Genomic DNA, 27,647 nt, shown 5'->3' with positions numbered 1-27,647 from the left:
GGTAGAACAAAAGGGACAGTGCAATGGGTTCTTGTCTTATAGTAGTCTGGACTAGGGCTTGATTGTTTTGACTATAAAGTAACCTAATACAGAACTTTAAACTTGGCACATGACAGTGGAATGGAGTTATTTGTGATGAAATTTGGCCCAGAGGACATCTGAAAAGATTGGACAGTAGTTTTTATTGGTGGCCAGAATTTCTGAAATCACAAATTTGCATCACTTATGGGGAGAGATGTGGCCAAAGACTTGTGAACTTCAATCTCCTCTAAGATCAAGAGAGAGGGAAAAGGAGATATTGAGCACCTCAGGGTCTCAATAAAGAATATAAGAATCTCAAAAAGCATTTCTGTCTGCGGTCTGTTACCTGGTACTAATGGATACTTTCTTTTTTAAAAAAATATTTTATTTATTTATTCATGAGAGGCACAGAGAGAGAGAGAGAGAGGCAGAGACATAGGCAGAGGGAGAAGCAGGCTCCATGCAGGGAGCCCAATGTGGGACTCGATCCTGGGACTCCAGGATCACGCCCTGGGCCGAAGGCAGATGCTCAACTGCTGAGGTACCCAGCATCCCTAATGGATACTTTCAAGAAGAGATAAATACAGATATGATAATGAAAATAAAATCCTACTGGAAAGATTGATATTCAAGAAGAGGATTCTTCATTTAGTGATCCCTTTTGACCATATGACTGCAGATGCTGAGAAGCATCTATTAAAACCCTTTAAGTAACTAGCTTTCCACATTTTGTAACACCAGGACCTATATGGTAGTTAGCAAGATTCTGATTAATTGAAAGTTAAGGCATAAATATCTAGGATTAAATTTTCTAAGGAGTATGCAGTATATACTGCTACACAGACTTTACTAGAAATAATTCGGGGGGATCCCTGGGTGGCGCAGTGGTTTAGCGCCTGCCTTCAGCCCAGGGTGTGATCCTGGAGACCCGGGATCGAGTCCCACGTCGGGCTCCCTGCATGGAGCCTGCTTCTCCCTCTGCCTGTGTCTCTGCCTCTCTCTCTCTCTATTTATATATAAAAAAAAAGAAATAATTCGGAAAGGGCTACCATCTGATTTAGGAAAAAGGACTATACCATAAATATTTATAAAGAAATCTGATTTTATTACTTCCAAGTATAAGTCATAATATAAAGTAGGACCAAACAGCCACTAAATTAGTAAAATGAGCTAAATTAATGATGCCATTACCATTTATAATAGGGTTACATTATGTAATAATAAAAGAGGTCTACAAAACACTTCAGGTAATGTGTTAATAGAAGAATTAATTATTGGATTGTAGATTTGAAAAATAATTACATATAAATGATAAGTAAGCCATAATTAGATATAATTCCTTGAATTCTTTGAAAAAGTCATGGATTTTTGGTTGGATAAATCTTTATTTATGAATAGAACCTAATTCAAAATGGATGAGATTACCTGGAACTTTGCTCTTAAGAATCAGGACTTCTTGGTCTAAACTACTAAAAAAAAATTTTTTTTTTAACTACTAAAAATTCTAAATGAATGGTTTTCTGGATATATGTGTATATCTTTGATATGTTTTATCCTTAGATGACATAGAAGTTCAATTTCTTGTAACATAAAGAATTATTTTTCACCTTTTCTGCTTATTGATGCAAATAAATATATAAGAATACTAAGACTGTAAAAGAGCTGTCATGAATTGGAATGGATATAGTCTAGTCTCTATTACCTTCTGTATCTAGCTCTTATGCTATGAAAGCTCCTTTCAAAATACCCTGAAAATTTGCAAGATCCTGAAATGTGTTCTGAATTACTGAAGAAGGATTTAACAACATTCAATAATATTTAGGTTCAATTATATTGTTGAGACATTCTGATATTTTTTTGAAATGAAATGATCTGTTAGTTTACAGAGCTATTAAAAAACCCCCAACACACACACACACACACACACACACACACACACACACACAAACCCAACACGGGACACCTGGTGGCTTAGTGGTTTAGCGCCTGCCTTCGGCCCAGGGTGTGATCCTGGAGTCCCGGGATCGAGTCCCACATACTCCCTGCGTGGAGCCTGCTTCTCCCTCTGCCTATGTCTCTGCCTCTCTCTCTCTCTCTGTCTCTTATGAATAAATAAATAAAAATACTTTAAAAATAAATAAATAAAAATCCCCAACACATCAAGCACCTATGTGGCTCAGTTGGTTAAGTGTCTCACTCTTGATTTTGGCTCAGGTCATGATCTCATGGTTGTGAGATCCAGCCCCACATCCTCGAGCTCTGCACTCAGCATAGAATCTGCTTGAGATTCTTTCCCTCTGCCTCTCTCCCCACGCACTCTCTCTCTCTCAAATAAACAAATAAATACATCAAAAAAAAAAAAAAAAAACCTCACACAACTAACTAGACAGCATTTACCAGCATGACCTTTTCCATAGCCTTCTAGACCATCTGTTGTATGAACATATGAAATACCTCACTAAATCTTAAGATACACTTATAGGCATGAACATTATTCAGCCAATGAGGCCAGGACACTTTCATGACTCACTTAGGTGTAAAATGGGCCTGAAGTAGCAATAATAGCTTTGTCTTAGTTCTAGAAAAATGACACTGTTAGCTCTGATCAAGTGCTTCTAAATAAGAGCGTAAGATACATTAGAGCCTTTTATTCCCATGACTTATTCACTCCATAAGTGGAAGCCTGTATGTCCCACTCTGTTTCACCCATTTTGTTCATCCCTCTATCTCCCTCTCCTCTGGCAACCATCAGTTTGTTCTCTATATTTTTAAGTCTGATTCTGCTTTTTGATACATTTGTTTCATTTTTTAGATTCGACATATAAGTGAAACCATATGATATTTCTCTTTCTTGGTAGGACTTATTTCACATAGCACAAAACCTTCTAGATCTACCTATGTTGTTGCAGATGACAAGACCTCATTCTTTTTATGGCTTCATAGTATTCCCCCCTCTCTCTGTGTCTCTCATGAATAAAAAAAATATATATATATATCCCACATCTTCTGTATCCATTCATCTATCCATGGACACTTGGGTTGTTTTCACATCTTGGCTACTGTAAATATAGTCCATGGTACTGGAATAGTGTTTATGATGACAGATTGTAGCTACATTTGTGGCAAGCATAGCATAATGTATAGGGCTATGGAATTACTCTGTTGTAAACTTGAAACCGATGTAACATTGAGTGTCAACTATAGTCAGATAAAAAGCTTTTAGGGGATCCCTGGGTGGCGCAGCGGTTTAGTGCCTGCCTTTGGCCCAGGGCGCGATCCTGGAGACCCAGGATCGAACCCCACGTCGGGCTCCTGGTGCATGAAGCCTGCTTCTCCCTCTGCCTATGTCTCTGCCCCTCTCTCTCTGTGTGTGACTATCATAAATTAAAAAAAAAAAAAAGCTTTTAAAAAGTAGTAAGTGTGGGTAGCCCGGGTGGCTCAGCGGTTTAGCGCCGCCTTCGGCCCAGGGCATGATCCTGGAGACCTGGGATCGAGTCCCATATCAGGCTCCCTGCATGGAGCCTGCTTCTCCCTCTGCCTGTGTCTCTGCCTCTCTCTCTCTGTGTCTCTCATGAATAAATAAATAAAATCTTAAAAAAAATAAACATAAAAAGTAGTAAATGTATGATATGTGGAAGAATATTGCTAATTATACATGGAATTACTAATAAAAAGAATTAGTGACTTTTAAAATAGCTTATGATCTTTTTTGTTGTCAAAATATTTTATTATTAAGTAATCTCTATACCCAGCGTGGGGCCTGAACTCACAACCCCAAGATCAAGAGCTGCATGCTATACTAAGCCAGCCAAGAACCTGAAATGATTTTTTGTATCTTAAAAAAAAAACAAGGTAAGTCAGAGCCACTGTTTCTCAAAACTTTCCAAACATTTTGTAAAGTGAGAAGGAAAAGGACTGGTAATAATTATTATTCCTATTTTCCAGATTTCTATAAAACTACAGGATCATGAACTTCCTTAAGCAGACAGGAAACAAAAAAGGATATTCAGTTGATAACAGATTTCTTTGGTATCATTTATTAGCTATCTGTCTAGAATCAAAACATCCTCACATGTATATAATGCTAAGTCAATTAGTAGAAATAGTAAGTTCATGCAATATTTACCTGAAAAAATGATAAAATTCAGTCGCTCAATGCCAAACTACTAGATCAAATGCTTCTGTAGCCCTACTGCTACTAAATTAACTATGTATTTTAGCATTGTATATATATAACCTCATGATAATTAACATCCTTAGAAAATTTTGTTCAAGATATTTTAAAATGCCATGTTTTGTCCCTTCTTTTGGTCACTTTTTTATGTCACCTTTAAATTGTAGGAAAGATATAACTGTTGGAAGATAGCAGGATGAGGTGTTTACAATCTCAAGGTAGACAGGTGTTTTCAATTGCAAGCAGCTGTTTCAACCTCTGCCACTGCCTCTGAATGAACATCACCAGGCATGGGAAAGATTGAAAAGTGATGGCAAAATCTTCACCACAAAGTGAAAAATATGACTAGGTAAAAATCAGAACTCTTGAAATTCTTAAAAGTGGCTCCTCTACCATGGCCATTCTTTATAATGATGTAATATCCACAGTATTAATGTTTTTGTTTGCTTTTTTTAAAAAAGATTTTATTTATTTATTCATAGACACACACAGAGAGAGAGAGAGGCAGACACACAGAGGGAGAAGCAGGCTCCATGCAGGGAGCCTGACGAGGGACTCAATCCCGGGTCTCCAGGGTCACACCCCAGGCTGCAGGCGGCGCCAAGCCACTGCGTGCACCATGGGGGCTGCCCTGTTTGCTTGTTTTTTTTTTATTAACCTTTTATTTGAACATAATTTTAAACTAATAGGAAAATTTGATGAAAAATACAGAGAACTCCCATAAAATGTTTATCCAGATTTACCAGGTTTTTAAAAAAGATTTTTATTTATTTATTTATTAGAGAGAGAGAGAGAGAGAGAGAGGCAGAGACACAGGCAGAGGGAGAAGCAGGCTCCATGCAGGGAGCCCGATGTGGGACTTGATCCTGGGTCTCCAGTATCAGGCCCTGGGCTGAAGGTGTTACTTAAACCGCTGAGCCACCCGGGCTGCCCAGATTTACCAGTTTTTAATATTTTGCCACAATGTTTACTTAATCTTTTCATATATATGTACATATTATTATTTATTGTTTTAAGCTTTTGAGCATGAATTGCTTATATCATGCCTTTACTTCTTAATAATTCAGTGTGAATCTCCAAGAATAAGGATATTCTTTTAAGTAACCACAATACAGTTGATAAATTTAAAAGCTTAATATTGTTATTTTATATAATCTATATTCCATATTTCAATTTGTTAATTGTCCTGTATTTTACAGTTTTTTTCCCATCCACTACAAGATTCAGTCCAGAATTACACAGTGCTTTTTAGTTACTTTTTTTTTTTTTAAGATTTTTAAAATTTATTCATGAGAGATACAGAGAGAGAGAGGCAGAGACACAGGTGGAGGGAGAAGCAGGCTCCATGCAGGGAGCCCAAAGTGGTACTAGATCCCAGGTCTCCAGGATCAGGCCCTGGGCTAAAGGCGGCGCTAAACTGCTGAGCCACTCGGGCTGCCCATTATGTTTGTTTTTAATTTAACCTTTTAAATAGGTAGTGCATACACAGAGTTAAAAAATACAAATTTATTAAAAGATATCCTATAAAAAAAACTTTCTCACCTCTTATCTCCTATTCATCCAGTTTCTAATCCTACTGCTTTCCAATGTGGTTATCACTGCTATTGTTTTTCTGTAAATCCTTCCAGAATTTCTCTATGCACATTCAAGCAAACACATTCTTATTTTTTTCGTTTTTATAAAAGATTTTATTGATTAGAGAGACAGAGAGAAAGAGAGAGAAGGGGAAGGAGAGAGAATCTGAAGCAGGCTCCATGCTGAGAGCAGACCTGGATGCGGGGCTCAATTCCACAACTGCAAGATCATGACCTGAGCTGAAACCAAGAGTTGGAGGCTTAATGAGCCACCCACGCACCTCTTCTTTCTTATTCTTTTTAAAAGATTTTATTTATTTATTCATGAGAGACACAGAGAGAGGCCGAGACAGGCAGACGAAGAAGTTCCCCAAAGGGAGCCTGATGTGGGACTCAATCCCAGGACCCTGGGATCACAACCTGAGCCAAAGGCAGATGCTCAACCACTGAGCCACCTAGGTGCCCACCCCTCCTCTCTTTTTTTTTTTTTTAAGATTTTATTTATTTACTCATGAGAGACAGAGAGAGAGAGAGAGAGAGAGAGAGAGAGAGGCAGAGACACAGGCAGAGGGAGAAACAGGCTCCATGCAGGAAGCCTGATGCAGAACCTGATCCCGGGTCTCCAGGATCACACCCTGGGCTGAAGGTGGCATCAAACCGCTGAGCCACCCGGGCTGCCCTCCCTTCTTATTCTTAAACAAAAAAGTACCCATCTTTGTGGGTGGCTCTGGACCATGTTTTTTTCACTTGGAAATCGTTCTTTGTTGGTAAGCAGAGAATGTCTGCATTTTTATTGCTGCATAATAGTCCACTGTATGGATATACTTAAATAAATTAAAGCAGTCTTTTATTGATGGACTTTTAGGTTGTTTTCAGTCTTCTGCTATTATACACAATGTTGCAAAGCACTAATGCTTTTATTTTAAGTAGACCCTAAATTTAATTATTTGGCTTTATTTAAAAGCCAAAGTCAATAATTTCATTCCTACTTTTTATAGGGAACTGACATACGAAAACTAAATTGTTATACCAAGAGCATGAAATATGCCTGTGTCAAAGAATAAGAAAAAAGTGAGAATCCAGGAAATGCTTTTCTTTTCATTAGGATATACATACCAGGATATGAGCAAAGACACCCTGCTCAGCCTGCCCTAATAAACAGGGTAATGAAACAGATGACAAATTCTACTAATAATAGAGATTTATAGAACAATCCTAATTAACAAGGACTTTTGGGGAATGAAGAGCTCTGGGTTAATTTAATTTTCTGGTTAACTAAAGAAAAAGCAGAAAGTCTTTTTAGTTAGAAATCTTTCTAAATGTATTAATATAATAATATACCATGACATCCCTGCTTTAATTAGTTTAGTTTATTAAACTGAATGAAAATTTTCTTTGATAATAGAGAATCCTAGAGCACATGTTAATGTCATTATTCTGAACATCAATTCTTATTGTAGCTCCAAAGGTGTAAGTGCTTTCATGAAAGGTAGGATAAATGGAATGGTTGGAGGAACACTGGATTAGGACTCAAAAGACCCATGGTTTTAGTCTGGTTTTGGTTCAGCTACTTTATTCAATAAATGCTTATTAAGAGCTTATCATATGTCAGGCCCCCAGACTGGGAATACAGATGTGAATAGGACACACAAAACCCCTGCTCTCATGGGACCTACATTTTAGTGAGGACAGACAGTATACAAGAAACAATGAGAAAGATAATTTGAGATAATAAATGCCACAAATAAAATAAAACAGGATGATATGATAAAATATGACTGGGGAGGTAAATTAATTTAGATGGTTGCTACTTCTTTACTGAGGAGGTGATGTTTGAATTGAGACTTCAATAGCAAGAAAGAGCTAGCCTTGTGAAGATCCAGGTGCAGAATATTCAAGAGCAGAGGCTCTGGGCTAGCAACAAGCTATGTGAACTAACCCTTTTTAAGTTTAGGAAGGCTACTGTCACTAGAGTGTAGTGAGTGTGGAGAGATCAAGAGTGTGTGGCTGTTGGTAGAATTTCATCCTATATAGAATGGGAAACCATTGGAAGGTTTTTAAATTTTTTTAAGATTTAAACATTTTATTTATTTAAAAGATTTTATTTATTTATTCATGAGAGACAGAGAGAGGCAGAGACACAGGCAGAGGGAGAAGCAGGCTCCATGCAGGGAGCCCGACGTGGGACTTGATCCCCGGTCTCCAGGATCATGCCCTGGGCCAAAGGCAGGCGCCAAACCGCTGAGCCACCCGGGCTGCCCTAAAAATTTATTTTAGAGAAAGGAGCATGCATGTGGGAGCGAGGCTGGGGTGGGGGTAGGGGTGAGCAGGGGCTGAGGGAGAGAGTAAGAAAGTTTTTTTTTTTTTTTTTTTTGAGAGTAAGAAAGTCTTAAGCAGACTCAGTGCTGAGTATGGAGTCTGATGTGGGGCTTGATATCAGGACCCTGAGATCACCATCTGAACCAAAACCAAGAGTCGAGGCTTACCTGACTATACCACCCAGGTGTCCCCACTGTAAGATTTTAAGCAGGGGAGTGACATAGTCCCATCTTTGATTTAAAAACGGCAGCCTTATATAGAATGGACAGAATGGTGGGGGTTGGGAGTAGAGTCAATGATGCTACTTTTCAAGACCTTGCACAAATAACCACAATTTTATTATACTTAGAAGATGGAGAAGAGTGCCTGGGTGGCTCAGTCAGGTAAGTGTTCAACTCTTGATTTCGGCTCAGGTCATGATTTAAGGGTCATGGGATTTAGCCCCATGTTGGGCTTTGTGCTCAGCAGGGAGTCTGCCTAAGAGTCTCTTTCTACCTCTGTCTCCCCCCCTCATTGTGCATGTGCTCTCTCTCCTAAAATAAAGAAAAAAAAAAAAAAAAGAAAAATGAGCATAATACTTGTTCTAGCTATTTTCTGTGATTCTTATATGGATTAAGTATTAATGTTATGAAAGTACCCTTTCAAATATAAAGCCCTATACAATTTTTAAAAATTCTTAAATATGGTTTATTACTTTTCTCCATTTCTGATGGATCTCTCTATAGGGATTATAGAGAATGCAAAGGCTATGGTTTTCACCTCCTCTTATGTGTTTGTATGTTTAAATGTAATACATATTGGTATATACTGATAAACAATTTTATAAGGTGTTTTTAGGAGCTTATTTTCTTCAATCAGGTAACAAGTATTTGTTGAACACTTGCCATGAGCTCCTTCTAGATCCTTCTAGATCCTTTGGGGGAGATATAGGGGAAATATTAAGACATGATTTATCTTCTGAAATAACTTATAACCTATACTGAAAGAAATCTAGCACATGTGAAAGAATTTGTGAAGTATCATACAATGTAATATTTATTATAACTGCAACAGGATTTCAAAGGAAAGAAACAATGTGAATTTAATTAACTGGAGATGGTTTCATGGAGAAGACTGAACTTAAGCTAGGAAGATATGGATAGTGAAGAGGAGAGGAAATAAAATATATATATATTCCAGGAGGCACAGAGAAAGAAACAAGCTTAGGTAAGGAAAGAAATAATGCAAGATGGGTAGGGTCCAGCCATCTCTAGGAAGACAAATCTTTGGATTTAATACATCAAACAATGGGATACAATTGCAGTTTGTGAGCTAGCAAAGTGACATTCAAGTGCTTACTGTGCACTAACTACTACAGCAAGTGCTTTATATACTTCATATCATGTATTTCCCACGGCAATCCCACAAATTGACCTGACTTTATAAGTGAAGACACTGAGGCTCATAGAGGTTGTCAACTGCTCAGGGTCTTGGAGCAAAGTACTTTGGGATCAAAGAGAGAGAGAGAGAGAGACAGAGACAAAGACAGAGACAGAGAGAGAAAATAAAATGGGATTCCAAAGTGACCATTTGAGCAATGTTGCTATCATTTTTTCTGAAAAAAAGGTGAGCATGGGAAAAAAGCAAGATTTTGATTAAGCAGTATATAGCATTTAACTGACATTTAAATCCTCTCCCCCTCCTTAAAAGATTTTATTTATTTATTCATGAGAGACACAGAGAGACAGGCAGAGACACAGGCAGAGGGAGAAGTCAGCTCCATGCAGGGAGCCTGATGAGGGACTCAATCCTGGAACACTCGGATCATGCCCCGAGCCAAAGCAGATGCTTGACTGCCGAGCCACCCAGGCATCCCTTAAATTCCCTTTCTAAGTTGGGTACTGATAACTAAATTTGACCAAATTAAGTAGATAAATACTCCACAGAGAATAGAGGCAGTATAATACTGTATTAAAAATATAAATCTGACTGCTCGGGTTCATATTCCCAATTACTAGTAAATTCCCATATACTAGCTCATAACCAAGCCAAACTCTCTATGCCTCAATTTTCTCATGTACAAAACAGGGACATTAACACTAATTATCTCATAGCATTTCTGTGAGGCTAAATCACTTAACACATATAAGGCATTTAGAGCAAAAGTTGGCACAAAGTAATCATTTAATGAATAAATGAACAAGAATTATTAATCTTAAAATAAGACTTTTGGGTATGGGAGATTGAGATCACACTTGAAATTGCTGCTACTGAAGGCATGGTTTTGATATGGAGCACTATGATCATTGTTTGCAGTAAAGCCTCTCAGTTTGTTCATGTTTTCTTTGAATTTTCTACAAATGTTTCAAGTAAACGTCAGTTAAAATCTTCAGTGCTGAATATGGACAGGTAACGAGTAGAAGAGTGTTTGCTTTGAATATGAAAATAGTTTTCCATAGAAAAGTGACTGAAGGGGTGACTGGGTGGCTTAGTTGGTTAAGCATCCAACTCTTGGTTTCAGCCCAGGTCATGATCTCATGGGTCGTGAGATCAAACCCTGCATTGGGCTCCTGCACTCAGCAGGGATTCTGCTTGAAGATTCTCTCTCTCTGCTCCTCTCCCCACTCATGTGTGTGCACACACACTCTCAATAAATAAATAAATCTTTAAAAAAATCGTAAGAAAGGTGACCAAGAAAATAATGATAAATGGAATTACTGCCTTAAAACCTTATTTCCCCCTTTTTTGGTGTCTTCCTTCCTTCCTTCCTTCCTTCCTTCCTTCCTTCCTTCCTTCCTTCCTTCCAAGATTTCTGATACCTTTAATAGGTTCACTATATGAAGTCTATCTTTTTAACCTTAAAGCAGTTCATTTCAACCTGTTCTCTCTTTGCTTTTTTCTATGCACTTGCTCCATTCTCAGGTTTATAAAAACTGGCTTCCTCTGTGGCTTAGCTCATAGGTCACTGGCCATCTATAGATTGCCTAACCTTGTTGAGGTTCTTAACCCTGATTCATTCAGCTATGCCCAAGGAAGCAACTAGGGTTCATGGCACAAACCTTGGCTACTTAGGTAAGAAGGGCTACAGGAAAGGCAATTTGTCTGATGATCTCTAGCACCCAAAGCTATGCTTTGCACATGATAGGTGCTCAGGAAACATTTGTTGAATGAACAGACTAGTTTTTCATGAATACAAATCTCATCATGTTATTCTCCTGTTAAAAGCCCTTTGATGGTTCTCTATTGAAGTCTTATCTCTTATCTTATCTTAACCTTATCTCTTGCCATTTCCCGAGCTGTGATTTTGTCTCTCTCACACTCATAATTTTTCAAACATGTCATGTTTTCTTTTTTTTTATACCTATATCATACCAGCTTTACTGCACAAATCATCCTTCCCTATTAGTTCCAAATCCCAGATAAGGTTGTCTTCTTGGATGCAGTCCCTGACTTCTCAGGGTCTTGCTTAGAAGCAGAGATGACTGCTTCCTTTTTTATGCCATCATTTATAACTTTTACATATCTCTAAGAATGGATTTATCATATTTATAGTTTTACTTATTCATATGAATTTTTTCTACTAAACTACAAACTCCTTATAGGTAGGAATCATAACTTAACCAAGTCCCAGTACACAGTAGGTGCTCAATAAAAACTTTTTACTGAATGATTATTTCTGCAAGATTTTAACTTCCTTAAGACTAGTTTCTTTCTCATGTAGTAGAGTATGAGCTCAATATATATTTTCTTAATGATTCTGAATAAGTGATACCTAATTATAACATGCTTCTCTAGGTTAGATAAGTAAACCAAGTAAACTAAAGGTTCTAGTTGTCCATGATCCTGTCTTTTTTAGAGTTATTAGGATTTAATCATGTATTCTAAATGCTTGTATGAAAGGAAATCATATGAATACTTGAAAATCAGAGGGTAATATGCTATTTCAATAGTGAATAAATTCAATGTTGCCTAATTTGTTCTAAAAACCTTTCCAGATCTAACTGTGCTGAAGACATCCTGGAGAAACCATAAAAATATATGAATGGTACATTCAAGCAAGTTGTTTTCCATCATTCACAAATGAAGACACTTTTATTTTTTAAAGATTGTATTTATTTATTCATGACACACACACACACACACGCGCGCGCACACGCGCGCAGAGGCAGAGACACAGGCAGAGAGAGAAGCAGGCTCCATGCAGGGAGCCTGACATGGGACTAGATCTCAGGTCTCCAGGATCACGCTCTGGGCCAAAGGCGGCGCTAAACTGCCGATCCATCCGGGCTGCCCCTGAAGACACTTTTATGATTCAATAAACCTAGGTTCAGATCTTGTTTAAGGATAGAAGGTTCTAATAATAGGGACTTGGAGTTAACACTTAGGTTAAGGATCAAATGAGGTTAATCAAATGATCACAATGACAAGAGTGGGATTCACCTCATAAAGATACCATATAAGTCCAACCAACATCTATATGTATGTGATTCTTCCTTATACAGAAATTGTAGGCTGTTAAAACTAGAACAGGAATAGGCATTTGTTACATAATTTGAACCAAGGCGTCATGGTTATGAAAAACACTGAGTGACCAAACAGCAACAGCTTTCTTAAATTTTTTGTGTATGGTTTAGTCCTAATCACTGCAGTAGGAAGATTTAAGACATTATTGATATTCTAAATGTACCCCTTCTTAATGTCATATATTTCCTTCTGAGTACAATAGTAAAGATTTTCAAAATGATATGCACATGCAAAGTTGTGCTCTGTTATTAAAGGAAAAGCTACTGATGGACTTCCCATCAGTAAGATTTCTGTTTGAATTGTTGGCGGTGGCAATCACAAATGTTTATGAAGTTTACAAAGTAAAAACTGCATCAAGTATGAGGGAACCAGTGTTTCTCTCTTTTTTATGGATTAGAAGAAATCTTAGAGCAAGAAAGCAATGCTGAAATATCACTGATGTTTTAGTGCAATCTGGTTTGTAGGCATGGTAATGTTTCAAGGGAATGTCACAGATTTATGCTGAAAGAAAAATATTTTTAGAATATTCTATACTTTACAATAAAGTTAAAAGTTCCCTAAAGTATGGGGTCATTTTCAGTGGGTGCTCTGACAAACATGGATAAAAGTTATGAGTACTATCTTTTGTCCAATAAACTAAATTGGAATTGCAGATAACTTGACTACCTGCAGTATAGCGATAAATACCAGTAAACAACCATTTTACCCAATTTAAACAGAATACTTTTCTTTATTGAGTCATTTTCCAATTTCTCTTGCACTTAAAAGTAGATTAAAATGTTTAAATGTATGGTTAATTACCTGTTTAAAAAACCCTCTCAAGTACCATATTTTACAATGCTTTTAAAAGTTGGTTGTACTTCTCATCATTCCTTATGAATGGAAGTTGCAGCATCAGATTTTTAAAAAGTTGCAGGAATAGTCTAAGGATCATACTCATGTCTCTTTGGAGATTAAGAAGAATGGCATAACATTATTTAAAAAAATGATAAAGAAAAAACAAACAAACAAAAATGATAAAGACCCCATGTCAAAGAAGGCTGGTGTTTGTCATCCAAATACTGTGCCAATTACTGCAATTCCTCTTAGAATTGGTCCTACTAATGATCCTTAGCTGGTGCTCCCGTTTCCCTCTCCAAGGTATCATTTTAAATGTCTACTCAAGTCACCAAATAATTCTCACCCTCAGAGAGAAGAGAAGCCATTAGGTGTCAAGTATAAAGACTTGCTAGTTATTTTGAACTACTCACAGTTTTTCCATCAAACAATATTAAGAATCAGTATCGTTGTTTCTCAGACTGGAAGATGGTAGACAATTCAATTTAGTAACACCACATCATATAGCTATTATATCACATAGCTATTTATACTCTAGTCTATGTAAATGGCATCTGCTAGATTTGGCCTATTCATAGATGACAATACTATTTATACTTCCTTAGTTGACCCAGAAACAATATACAAATTGTTCAGGCTACAGAAGTCAGTGTAGCAAGGCTGGTGTCTTAACTGTGTAGTATGTGAAGCTTTAATGTTGGTTATATCTGGACAGAAGAAATTTGTGCTGTATTAGTTAATTCTTTGAAAAGACAAAGTCCTGTACTCCCAAAGAAGTAAAGGAAGCAACAACAGCCTTACAGGTCAGATTCTCATTTGTTCATCTTTTTTTTCTTTTTCTTTGAGGGTGGTAGGGAGGAAAGGAGGGAGGTAGAGACAGAGGCAAAGAGAGAAAGAGCATGCAAGCATGAACAGGGATGGAGGGGCAGAGAGAGAGGAGAGAGAGAATCTCAAGCAGGCTCCATACCCAGTGTGGAGCCTCATGTGGGGCTTGGCTCGATCTCACGACCCTGAGATCATGACCTGAGAGTTAGATGCTTCACCGACTAAGCCACTTAGGTGCACCATTTGTTCATCAAAGATAATACCTCATTTTAAATAATATTTAGGTAAATGTTCTATGTCAGCTATAATATATAATGAAAGTATTGGCAATTATTTTTTATTTTACTATAGTGGCTGCTGCTAAGGAAAGGGAAAAGACCCCATGTTCTGGTTAGCTCATTCCAAAAGTCTAAATTTGAGTGTCTGAGGAAAGTTCCACATTTCTGATAGTGATGACAATACCCTAAATACTTTGAGAATGAAGGGAACATACACTTGACCACATAGGTTGCTTCTACTCACCACAGCCAGGTGTCTTGGTTTTAAACACATGGAGACAGACATAACTTTTATCCCTTTAGGGAATCATGAGCACAAGCTTTCATGTTCCTTAAAGCACAGATGTGGCTGGAGAATATGAGAATGTGAACATTTTATCTAGCATATTCTAACATTAGGAAGTCACTCTAGATATCAGATAACTCTTCCCTGATTATATGTTTATGAATTTAGTGGGAAGAAACAGGGACACTATTTAAAGCTAGAAGAAAGCCCCTTATTTTAGGTATTCAATAAATACTTGATGATTGACTGCCAGTAGAATTTATAAGACTTCTAGAAATCAAGTACATTTTATAATAAGTTGATTTTTATATACTATTTTTTTCTTTTTTATAGAGAGAGTGAGAGAGAGAGAGAGCACAGAACCAGAGGGAGAAGGAGAGAGAATCTTAAGTACATTCCACACTCAGTGTAGAGCCTGATGCAGGGCTCCATCCCACCACCCTGAGATATGACTTGAGCCAAAATCAAGAGTTGGACGCTCAGCCAACTGAGCTATAGAGTTTGCCTGTAAAATTTGCCCCCAAATTTTATATATTATTTTAACAAAAGAGAGAAAACTTCTGTATTCATTAGATATTTTCTTAGTGGATACTATGGGGATTATAACTAACATCCTAAATATACAGCAATCTAGTTTGAATTGATACCAACTTAGCTTCAATCTTCAAGAAAGGGTATAAAACCTTTCTTCCTATACAGCTTCTTCCCTGCTTCTATTGTTATAAATTACATCTTTATACATATGTGCCAATTAACATATATTTATAATTACTATTCAATGTATTTGTCTTTTAAATCATGTGTGAATAAGAAGAGCTACATACCAAAAATACATTACTACTGGCTATTATATTTACCAATGTAGTTACCTTTGCTTGAGTTCTTTATTTCTTCATATGGCTATGAGTGACTCTAGCATCCATTCATTTCAGCTGAAGGATTCCCTTCAGTATTTCTCATAGGGCCTGAACTCCTACTACTGAACTTCTTTAGCTTTTGTTTAACTGGAAATGTCTTAATTTTCCTTTACTTCTGATGGACAGTTTTGTCAGATATAGAACTTCTGTATTCTGAAGCCCATTTTTTTCAGATGTTAAATATAAATATAATTGTCAAAAAAGCAAATTCACTAAGTAGACCTCTTATTCACAATGCATTTTAATATGTTGAAGTTCCAAGAAGATAAAATTGTAGTGTGGCCAAAGCTCAGTGTTGAGCTCAAGATAGAAAAGCTTTTCAAAAACTGGTTGCTGATTATATTTTGATAATTAAATATATGAACCTATGATCCTTTTAGGCTCACCTAATTAGTATCAAATGAGTTTACTTAATTACAGCTGTAAATTAAATGCATAGAGTTTGCCTCATCTCAAAATAATTACATGTGCATTGTAATGTGAATTATGGAACATTAATTTGTAGTTTATCGATTATTCCCTAAACAGAGACTGGGACTCATTAGGACAAAGTTATTATCTTAGCAGTTTTGATAAATAGCTTCTAGAAAGGGTTTCTGAAAAATGTCTGCATATAAATTCTTCAAAGGAAAGGTATACATGTGTCAGAATTGGTACTGCACATTTATTGTAAAGCCTCAGCCTAGAAAAATGTGCTCTCTGAAGTATTCAGGTGAGAGGCATAAATATGTATATATGTATATAAAATCTCCACCCTCATTCTGCACAGAGCTAGAACTTTTTCAGGTTTATAGTAAAGGCTGCAATTATTTTAGGAATCTTCTGCAGTGTTAAATAATTACAAGTCAAACTACTACCTCTAACAAACCAGTTCTTAGCATCCCTCAGAGAGAGGAAACGATAGGTTACTTATCATATTCAAAAGCTTCTGCTATGTTCATTATACTCAAGAACCACAAAAAAGGGGGTGAAAACTCTATCTTCCTTTACTCTTTGGATACTTTACTAGATAAGTGCTTTCCCCCCTTCCTTTTATGATCTTTAAAAAAATCTGAGAAGGGAAGAAAGATTTCCTGCTAGAAAACGAATGAAGAATTATTAAAGGCATAAAGTACAGACTAATCAGGTGGAGGAAATAGTCTAACTCTAGAGTTTTCTTTTTTTTTTTTTTTCCTAAAGGAAATAACTACGTTGATCATTTGGGAAGAAACAGTTCAAATGGGGCTCACTCAATTTAAGATTTTTAATTTTCTTGTGAGGGAGAGGAATCTTAATCACCAATTGAAGAATTTCAAAGGCAATTTCTAGAATAGGCCTCAGATTTTCCCTAAAGATAAAATTAATTTAAATAAAAATATGAGATTTTCTTGTTTAAATGAGACAAGCTTTCAGAATAGCCTCTTGCTTTATTTGCTTTCAATGTAGCCATTGTTTTTCGTATTTTTCTCTTTCTGCTCAATTGTGAGAAAACTCCCACTGATTACATCAGTAACTTACTCTACTTATATTATTTCCCTTCATTTTTTTCATGGATATATCCCATTGTGTGCAAAAAAAGGAATTCTGCTGCCACAGAACCTAAAGAACACACTTGGCTGCTTATGGTAAATGCTCACGTTTTTCTAGTTAGGAGTAGTGGCATTATCAGGCTTTAAAAAAGCAACAGAGGTAGAGGCTGAACAGGTGTGTCAAGCCTTTCCTCTGCTATTTGGAATTTCTAGCTTTGGCCACCATTGCTTTTTTTCTCACTATTCTTGTGATTTTTCTGCCATTTTCTTCCTTTAAACATAGAGGCTGAGGGGAAGACCTCGGCATAATAATCGTGTTTTAATTTGGCCCAATTTTGGCCTAAAGCAAACATCTAATTACTTGTGATTAATTCTAAAGAAGATAATCTACTCTCATGTTCAGTGGGTCTGTGTTTGAATCTAACTAGTGGCTTCCTCATGTTTTTTGCTGCCTTTCTTCCTCTTCTCTGTGTTAACTTAATCCCCTAAGTGACTGAGGAATCATAAACTGCCATTCTTCTGCTACACAAAATATCTGTATTATGCAATTCACATTTCAAGGGACTTGAAATTAGTCTTGAATCATGTGTTCAAATTTAGACTTCTGTAAAAAATGACAAGATGTATGAGACCACTGTAATCTAGGCAGCCATAATTATACAATTATTGATGAAGTTCCTGTTGATAAACAATGCAAACATTAGGAAATACTATTTTGCAATTAAATGATGAAGAAAGCTGTTTATTGCCTTCTATTCTATCCTCTGTTAATAAGACTGAAGTTGCAGATGTTCATGTATGCTGCATTGATGTTAAATGGTGCATGATGCTCTAGGTGGTTCCCATAACCTTGCTTTGTCTACTATGAACTGACTCAATTGATATGATAATAGAGAAAAGAGCGGGGCTGAACTGGCACAATTTGCATAGCCTTGAAATTTGCTATTATTGCACAGCCAACTGCTCCTAAAAGTTCTTGTTCAGTTGTCACTGACAACAATATGTTAGACAAACAATATTTTGAAATTAACCACTCAGGTGGGGGCATCACTTATTGAAGCTTTTATCCCATCAAACAAGGTACTCATCAATGCATTCCTAAAGCCAACAATGGGGAATTTTGTGATCTTCTTTGGGATCAATTACTATTAGATTTAGTACAAAGAGAGCAGACAACATTCAGGGGTCACAAAACAGTGGTAGCACTTGCTGCTTTTTGACACTGGAATTCTATTTGGAGTATCTCTCTCTCCCTTTCACAGAACATATATTCGCATCCCATCATTAAATAACGATTATATTTTAGGTTAAGAAATAATAAAATTTCCAATGTTGCTTAATATTGTTCTTTAGTCATGAAAAAAAATTATACAAGACGCCCCATACAAGAATATTAGGAATTGCTCTGATCCATGAAATGACAATACTAGAAAACTTCAAACACTGAAGAAAATCTCCATACATTCCAAAAATCCAAAAATGTTTTGAACAAGTAACAGGAGAACAGCTAGAAAAGTGTCACAATTATAAGGGACAACTCTGAGTTTAGATTGTGGGCATATATAATGAATGACAGGGTAGGAGACAATAAATGTACCTTTGGTGGGTGGGCAATTAAAACAACTAGAAGACAGAAGAATTGCAAATAAATGGGAATAATGTAATTTAAAGTTCGAACAAACAAAATTGTTTAAATAAATATCCTAGAAAAGCTAATATGGAAAATTTAGTGCTCATGAAAGTAGAAGAACAAAATGGAAAACAAAACTGGGCCACTCTAGAGGTCAATACTGAAGATTTAACTACCCAAAGAGCTAATTCCCATACGACTGCTTGGATAAGAGACGAGATAAAGGAATTTAGAGAAATACCAGATGAAAGAAACTGGGCACACACAGAATTAATATTTTAAAAAAGAGCCTAGAGTGGTTTTTAAAACAAACCCAATTCTTTAGCTTAATTCAAGGTTTAAACAATAGTTTGTTTTGATGTTTTGTTTTCAGTTGGTTGAAATTCTAAATTACAACAAGACCTTTTATTTCAAGCATTAGTTTTAAAACAAGAAGACCAGAATACATATAAACCCGTGAAGGAAAATGGAGCCAATGTATATTGCATTCACTGTTTCCCCTTTACTGGGCTTATCCCTGTGGCAGAACTGTAATCTGTTAAAAATTATACTTCCTTTCTGATCAATATCAGGCTTGGCCACGTGACTTGCTTCAGCTAATGAAATATGAGGGGAAGTGATGCAAGAGCTATAAGAACTACTATGTAGTTTTCTTATCCTTTCACCTCTAATATAATTAGCATGTTCTGGATTGGGCTGTCTCAGTTTTGGTCCTAGAATAAACAACATGGAATGGTGACTCAGCTAACCCAGTATAGAACAAGAATGTAACATAAAAATAAGTATCTGTTAATCAAAGTCATTAAGATTTTGAGGGTTATTTGTTAGGCTACTTAATAAATATAATAAAGGCAGCACTTTTAATCCAAACAATTTAAAATTATGAGATGAAGGTTACAGAGTAACTGCTTATTTGAATAATGCCTTCTCTTTGTCTGAACCAAGTATAATACCAGACTAAACATTCAAGAAGTACCCTTAAGAGTACCTGGATGAATGTGATACAGATAAGATGTGCATACAAGGATGTCCTGGTAAGACATCCTGACCCTGTTTCCTAAGTATCACAGAAGGCCAGAGAAGTATTAATATTAATTTAAGAAGGTTCTAGGGGCTTTTGATAATGGCAGATTACATAATTTAGGCCAACTATTTCAAGAAGAACAATTAGAACATCTGGGTAAAATGTTTTTAAAAATGTACTTGAAGGCATTGAGGGTCTAATAAAAGAGCGAAGAATTATCAGAATGGGATATCAAGGATGATAGAGCCCAGAAAGGAATCTGGTGTTTTATACTAGTAGGAGACAAAAGTTGGAATCTAGAGGCTGTCAAGACAAACGGCCTTGGTAAAACCTCCTTATGCAAGGAAACCCAAATGGCTGCATCTATGATTAAGGGTGAACAGGAAGTAGACAGGACTACGCAATGGACTATAGCTTAGTTTGCAATTCTGAATTCCTAAACTTAGATTAAGATGACTCTAGTTTGCCAGTGTTTCTGTAACTGCCAAAACAAACATGAATCACCCTATGGCTTAAATTATTTCTGCAAAGCATTTTCCAAATACACCGTCTTGCTCACTATAAAAAATAAATTGTAAATAAATAGTAATATAAGGAGGCAAGGAAAGAAATTAAAACCAGCAGAAATTGTATAATAGAAAGTAGTCTCAAATAGTTCCAGATAGTAAATTTATCAAAGAGAGACTTTAAAATAACTATGCTTACTGATCAAGTGTTAAAAATAAAATTGAGAACTTCAGCAGGGGAGTATAAAGTATAAAAATTGAAATTAAGCATCAATAGATTTAAATGGAAATTGAAAATAATTCAGTGGATAAATATTCAACAGAAACTTAGACACAGCTTAGAAAAGAATCAGTGACTGGAAGATAGATCAGAAGAAAATATAAAAAAAAATAAATAAAATAAATAAAATAAAATAAAATAAAATAAAATAAAATAAAATAAAATAAAATAAGAAAATATCCAGAATGCAGCACAGCCAAGATGGCTATGATATATTCTACACAGTCCTGAAAGTGGAATTAGGACCAATGGACAGAAATGATAAAACAAAATTCTGTTCAACAAGGAAAAACTTTCTAACAATTTGGAGTTTATAAAACTGAAATGAATAGATAGATCTGCTAGGTAGTGAGTATTTTAAAGAAGATTCTTGCATTGATTTGGGAATATGATAAGATGATATCTATTCCCTTTTCAAGACCTTAGGTTTTTGACTTACTAATTAAATGGAAGTGTCTCATGAGATGAAGTTTGGAAAAGTATAGTATAATCCTATATATGTAAAATTATGTAATGTGTGCATGGAAGTCCTCAGTAGAAAGAGGTCTGGAAGGATAATAACTAAATTGTTAACATCCGTAATCTCTGACTGGGGGAATTTCAGTGGATATTTATTTGTGGTCTTATGTTGAGGATGGCATTGGTAGCCATGAAATCAGAGCATTGCAACTGAGAGTATTATATTAGAGTAGGTATTATCAAATTTTTTAATTCTAGGACTCCTGTTCTACTCCTAAAAATTGAGAACCTCAAATAGCTTTTGTTTATGTGAGTTTTATTTATAAATATTTACTGTATTAGAAATTAAAAAGGACATATTAGGAAACCAGTTACACTTCAACATATTTCTATGAAAAGTAATAATATATTCTAAACAAAAATGTGAAAAGAGTACCATTTATATTTTTTCTGATCTCTTTAATGTTTGATTTAATAAAAGACAGCTGGGTTTTCATATCTGTTTTAGCATTCAATTTGTTGCTATATCACACATTATGTAGTCTCTGGAAAACTCTACTGAAATTGAGGGTTAAAAAAGCAAATAATACTGTAATATTATTGTGAAATAGCTTTGACTTCATGGAAGAGACAACTTGAAGGAGTCTCAGAGACCTCTAATAGGTCCATACTTTGAAAACTGCTGCATTAAAGTAAGGGTTATAGTTGTCACCATGCTGAGATGGTGGACCTGCTTACTCTGGATAAGTTGTAAGTACACAAATATGTCAGTTCTGCTGGGCTTATAGCTCTGTTTAGTGGGATAGGCCATTAAGGAATTAATGCACTGCAGCTTAAAAAGTACAGAGTCCAAACAGTGCTGAGATGAAAGCAAGCTGGCAAACAAGAATATTTTAGACTTCTCTGGGCAGATAAAGTGTCGCTGTGCTGATCTCTTCATGTAATAATAGGCCTGAATTAATTATCTTAACCATGGTTGCTTTGTTGTTACAGCAAACAGAAGTAAAGTTTGATATAAATATACTAGACAAAATAGCTGAAGCCTGATGTAGGAGAACTAACAAAGGTCTCCAAAGTGAAGACAGGCTGATTTCCACATTAGAATCCTGGTAACTTAAGACCAAGATATAAGCCCAATCTAAGACAGATGGAGAACTGAAGTTGGCCTAGCAAGGCAGTGGCTCCTTTCTGAAACACACACACACACCCCCCACAGGGTCTGCAGCTTACATTTTTTTTTTAAAGATTTTATTTATTTATTCATGATAGACAGAGAGAGAGAGAGAGAGGCAGAGACACAGGCAGAGGGAGAAGCAGGCTCCATGTAGGGAGCCTGACGTGGGACTTGATCCCTGGTCTCTAGGATTGCACCCTGGGCCAAAGGCAGGTGCTAAACCGTGCAGCTTACATTTTAATGAAAGGCATGATTTAGCCGTTTTTATCAGAAACAAAATGAGCAAACACTGAACTGTCCTACTAGACCCAAAGAATTCTGAAGACTGAAATGAATCCTAAGTGTTGTGGATACCATTTTCTTCCTTAGTTGAGAAACCTCAGGGTTTCTCTATTGCAGACAATTTAATACAACAGTTTGGTGACAGGATATTTTTATCCTTTTCTCATGGTGTGAAACCCTGATAGTGAAATACCATTTTATATTCGACTAATCTTTAAAAGAAAAATGAAGGAAAGAATGGTGCCACAGAAATAAGGTTTATATCCTATCCACTAAAGAATTCTTTTAATTACATTTCCATTATATTAATATCTAGACCAGGGGTATCCGACTGTGGTGTGTGTCAAATCTGGCTAGTGCCTATTTCCATAAATAAAGTTTTATTGGAACACAGCTACATCCATTTGCTTCTATGTATTGTTATATATGGCTGCTTTCATGCTACAGAAGCAGAGTTGAGTAGTTGTGACTGAGGCTGCCTGTACCGCAAAGCTGAGAATATTTACTATTTGGCCCTTTACAGAAAGTTCACTGACTCGTGATCTAGATAGAACTGCCAGATATATTAGAGATTTTCTAGTCAGTCCTTTCATTTTACAGTTGAATAAAATGAAGCCTAGAAAATTGAAAAAGCAGTACAGTGAGCACACGGAAGACAACTGGAAGCGCCCTAGCACATGGGATTCCTTCTTTGCTATTTTCTAGCCTACTCATTCCACACTAGGAATGCTCTGCCTAAAGCAAGAATCCTGTGGAGTCTCTTAAAAGCCACATATGGTCTTGGCACAGAAATCGTTTTTTCAACACCTGGGTAACCAGGCTGTGTAGGTCCCAGGAGTGCAGCAGTGCCCTCAGCATCAGTTCTAGCCAACCCCTGAGGAGTTAGATCTGAGAGAGAGCCACTTTCAAGGCCCTGCCTCATTAGTCCCTGCTGCCACCAATCTAGCTCAGAGAAAATTGATCCTTCCCTCATGCCTGCTGCACCAAGGCCAGTCCTGGGAAAGAGGTTTTGTTCATAGAGGATTTGTTAATTAAGTCATCACTGCACTAATGAAACCCCAGAGCTTCAGCCACTAGTTGTCTATGTTACTTTAGGGTAGCTAAATTTGTTAATTAAAAGGAGCATGTTCTTTTAAAAATGACTAATAATTAAAAAAATAAAAGTAAGATATGGGAAACACATAGTATTTATTATCTTACCCCCTACCATAACCATGCTTGTTATTTTGATGGTAATGGAAATTTTATCTTCTGATTCTTTTACACTTAAAGAAAAGTCCTCAAATTTTTAGTAGCAAAGCTTCACAAAATAAATGAACCCATTGTTTTGGTTTATTTTTCATCTAACATACATATAGTCTCAAATTGTTGCACTATTTCTAATGGTAGTATCGATAAATGACATAGTTTATCCATTATTTTAAATTCATCCATTATTTAATTTTTACTATGATATATAAAAATGAAACAAATATATCTTCACATGTAGTGGCTCCTGTATTTTTATTTAGATTAAATTCCATGAACTGAAGTTACTGTATAAAAGGGTATAAATACTTTCATTATTTATACTCTAGCAATATTTTAAGGGCATCTGACTGACTATACTCCAAGCACCAAATAGCAAATTCTTTTGAAAGTTTCTCTTACATTTCATAGCCCAATTTGAACTTCTTTATTAAAGTCCTATATTTTCTTTTTTTTTCTTTCTTTCTTTTTTTTTATGATAGTCACAGAGAGAGAGAGAGAGAGAGAGAGAGAGAGGCAGAGACACAGGCAGAGGGAGAAGCAGGCTCCATGCACCGGGAGCCCGACGTGGGATTCGATCCCGGGTCTCCAGGATCGCACCCTGGGCCAAAGGCAGGCGCCAAACCGCTGCGCCACCCAGGGATCCCCTAAAGTCCTATATTTTCTAACATATCTAGGTTCTACCTACAAAATTAATCTTTAATAACTAGAGTTCATATTGGTCTGAACCACAGTCAGGATGACATTGTCAGAAAGCTATTTAATAGTCTGATTCTAAAAGCACATTAATAAAGCAACAGTATATAAAGGTTAGAAGAAAGTTTTATTAAAAGTGTTTATTAGAAAAAAAAATAAAAGTGTTTATTAGGATTGGGGCACCTGAAACACTGATCATTCTGCATTTCTCACAAGGAAAAAATATTCAAACTAATGTGATATTGATATATTCTAAAAGCTGCTTAAACATCTTAAGTTTAACGGGGTGCTTGGGTGGCTCAGTGGGTTAAGCGTCTGCCTTTGGCTTGGGTCATGATCTGGGGGTTGTGGGATTGAGTCCTACATGAGCCTCTCTGCTCAGTGGGGAGCCTGCTTCTCCTGCTCCCTTTGTTCATGTGCATGCTCTGTCTAATAGATAAAAATCTTTAAAAAAGTTTTTTTAAAGATTTTTTATTTATTTATTCATAGAGACACACACACAGAGAGAGGCACAGAGAGAGAGAAGCAGAGACACAGGCAGAGGGAGAAGCAGGCACAATGCAGAGAGCCTGACGTGGGACTCGATCCAGGGTCTCCAGGATCACGCCCTAGGCTGCAGGCGGTGCTAAACCACTGTGCCACCGGGCCTGCCCGATAGATAAAAATCTTAAAAAAAAAAAAAAAAGCCAGTTTAACATCCATTCTATAGATACCAACTCTCAAGAAAAATAATCACCAGAATCAACATAGGTTCAAAAACATACGTGCAAATGTACAGCTTAATAAAATATATTACTTTAGGACTCTAGTTAAAAATCACTACACTCAATTCATCATAACTCAGCCTAGATTTCAAGTGGTGTATATGTATTTAATAACGGCTAACTTTTTAATATGGATAATGGTGCAGGACTAAAAAATATATCTGACTAATCTAAAATTAAATTAGTTTCTTTTATTAACAGCTTTATTGAGGTAAGACTGACATACAATACGCTATACATATTTAAAATGTATAATTTAACAAATTTGAATAGGTATACATCCATGAAGCCATCACCACAACCGAGATAATGAACATATCCATCCCTTCTTTGTGTTTTTTTATAAGCCCCTACCTCTTCCTGCCCTCCAGGCTTCAAGCAGCCATGCATCTGAATCCAGAGTATTGAATTTTGATTTGGATTTCTAATCAATTACTCTATAATAATTCAGGTAACACTGCCTGTACTCTGTAGGTTTTTTTCCTCTACAAATGGATATATAATTTGAACAACAGAGGTTACTTTCTAGGAAAATTTCTGAGCTACCGATTCATTGGACCACTAGCAGATTTAAGCATTCTGCTAAGTGCCAGTCTTCTGTGGAGATTGCCAGTCTTGTCATATATTAACACATAATTACAGACTTCCAGCATTAGCTGATAATTGGTGGTTCTTGAAACAACAGTATTTTAAAACAAATGAAAGAGGAATTAATTTGATTATTTAAAACCAAACCTTTGGAACATTGATAGCAATTCTGTTTCTTCTTCAGTTATTCCATATGTATCTAAAAATTTCTTCTTTCTCCTGAGAAAAATATTCATTCAGGTAATTTTTCTTTTCTTTTACAGTTTGTAATTATTCCAATGGTCAACTGGCATAATAATCAATTCTATGTTGTTGGTTGACTTTAAGAATCTATGTGAGTATTTTATATTCAGACTTTCATTGATTTACTGTTTTTCATCATACATACTTAAAAAAGACCTTCTAGATATATGCATCACTCAGATGAAAACTACCTATTCACTGTGTAATTCTTAATACTGAGTTCTTATCTTTTTGTATTATCATCTTTCGATCACTTTTGTCTTGTTACATAATTGCTAAGTTCTATTAAACCTTCTTTCCTGGTGTCTTTTTGCCTTTAGTAATGCAGTCCTTCTTTATCTCTCTAGCTTCTTGTACCTATGTTTAGCTTGCACTGTAGGCATATAAAATCTGTTCCCCAATGCATGATGCTTTATTCTTCTTTGCCTATGCCTTGGTATACATTGTTTCTTCTGCGTAGAATTTTTTTTCCTTCTTTGCTTATCAAGCCTCAAATACCCCTAATGTTAAATCTCTAGAAAGCACTTCTTAGACTTCTCCATGCAATTGTTGCTTCTTCTTAGGTCTTTAACACCTTAAGTATTCATCTACTACTGTTCTTATTACCACAAATTGTGATTATTTCTTTACATATCTCTATTTCATATATTGTGAGTTCCCTGGAGATAGACACTGCCACATATAGAGTATGTTACTAGTGCCTGGAACACAGTAGGATGTTACCTCATTACCTATATTGGGTTAAATAAATTCTTCTTTTCCATTAACTTTTTGTTTTCTGATTCTGCTTTTTTGTTGTTCATTCGTTTTGTTTTTTAGATTCTACATATGAGTAAAATCATATAGTATTTGTCTTTCTCAGTCTGACTTATTTCACACAGAATCGTATCTGCCAGGTCCATCCATGTTGTCACAAATGACACAACGCTATCCTTTTTTATGGCTGTGTAATATTCCAGTGTGTGTGTGCATACACACTACATCTTACTTATGCACTTGTCTATCAACGGACACTTGGGCTGCCTGCCTCCACACCTTGGCTATTGTAAATAATGCCAAGGCTGCAATGAACATAGAGCTGCATATATCTTTTTGGATTCGTGTTTTTGTTTCCTTTGGCTAGATACCCAGTTCCACTGATTTCTTTTGTTCTTCATTGTACACGTTTCTTTGTATGTCTTATAATTTGTATTGTACCATGAATATTGTAAATGAGACATTGTGGAGTAGGAGTTGGCCAACTATAGCCAGTGGGCAGGTCACCTGATTTGTGAAAAAAGTTTTAGAGGAGCACAGCTATGCCTATTTGTGCATGTATTGTCTATAGATGCTTTTGCATTAAAATGGCATAGTTGAGTAGTTGCAACAGAGACCACTTGGCCTATAAATCTAAAATATTTAATATTAAACCCTTTAAGAAAGTTTGCTGACCCCTGTTGTAGAGACCAGACAACTGTGTTTCCATGAAGAGAGTTGATTTTTTCCCCATAAAATAAGCAGTTAATCTTTTG

General features: G+C 36.1%; 1 protein-coding gene across 18 annotated transcripts in view; it reads right to left on the bottom strand.

The window, feature by feature from the left end:
* Window positions 1–27,647, bottom strand: part of ADK (adenosine kinase) — a 506,565-nt gene that overhangs the window by 37,850 nt on the left and 441,068 nt on the right. The gene's annotated exons all lie outside the window — the stretch shown is intronic.

The sequence above is a fragment of the Canis lupus genome, chromosome 4, assembly GCF_048164855.1.
Source record: "Canis lupus baileyi chromosome 4, mCanLup2.hap1, whole genome shotgun sequence".
NCBI classification, from domain to species: Eukaryota; Metazoa; Chordata; class Mammalia; order Carnivora; family Canidae; genus Canis; species Canis lupus.
Note: the sequence above shows the minus strand (reverse complement) of the source record. Positions and strands in the feature narration are given on the sequence as shown.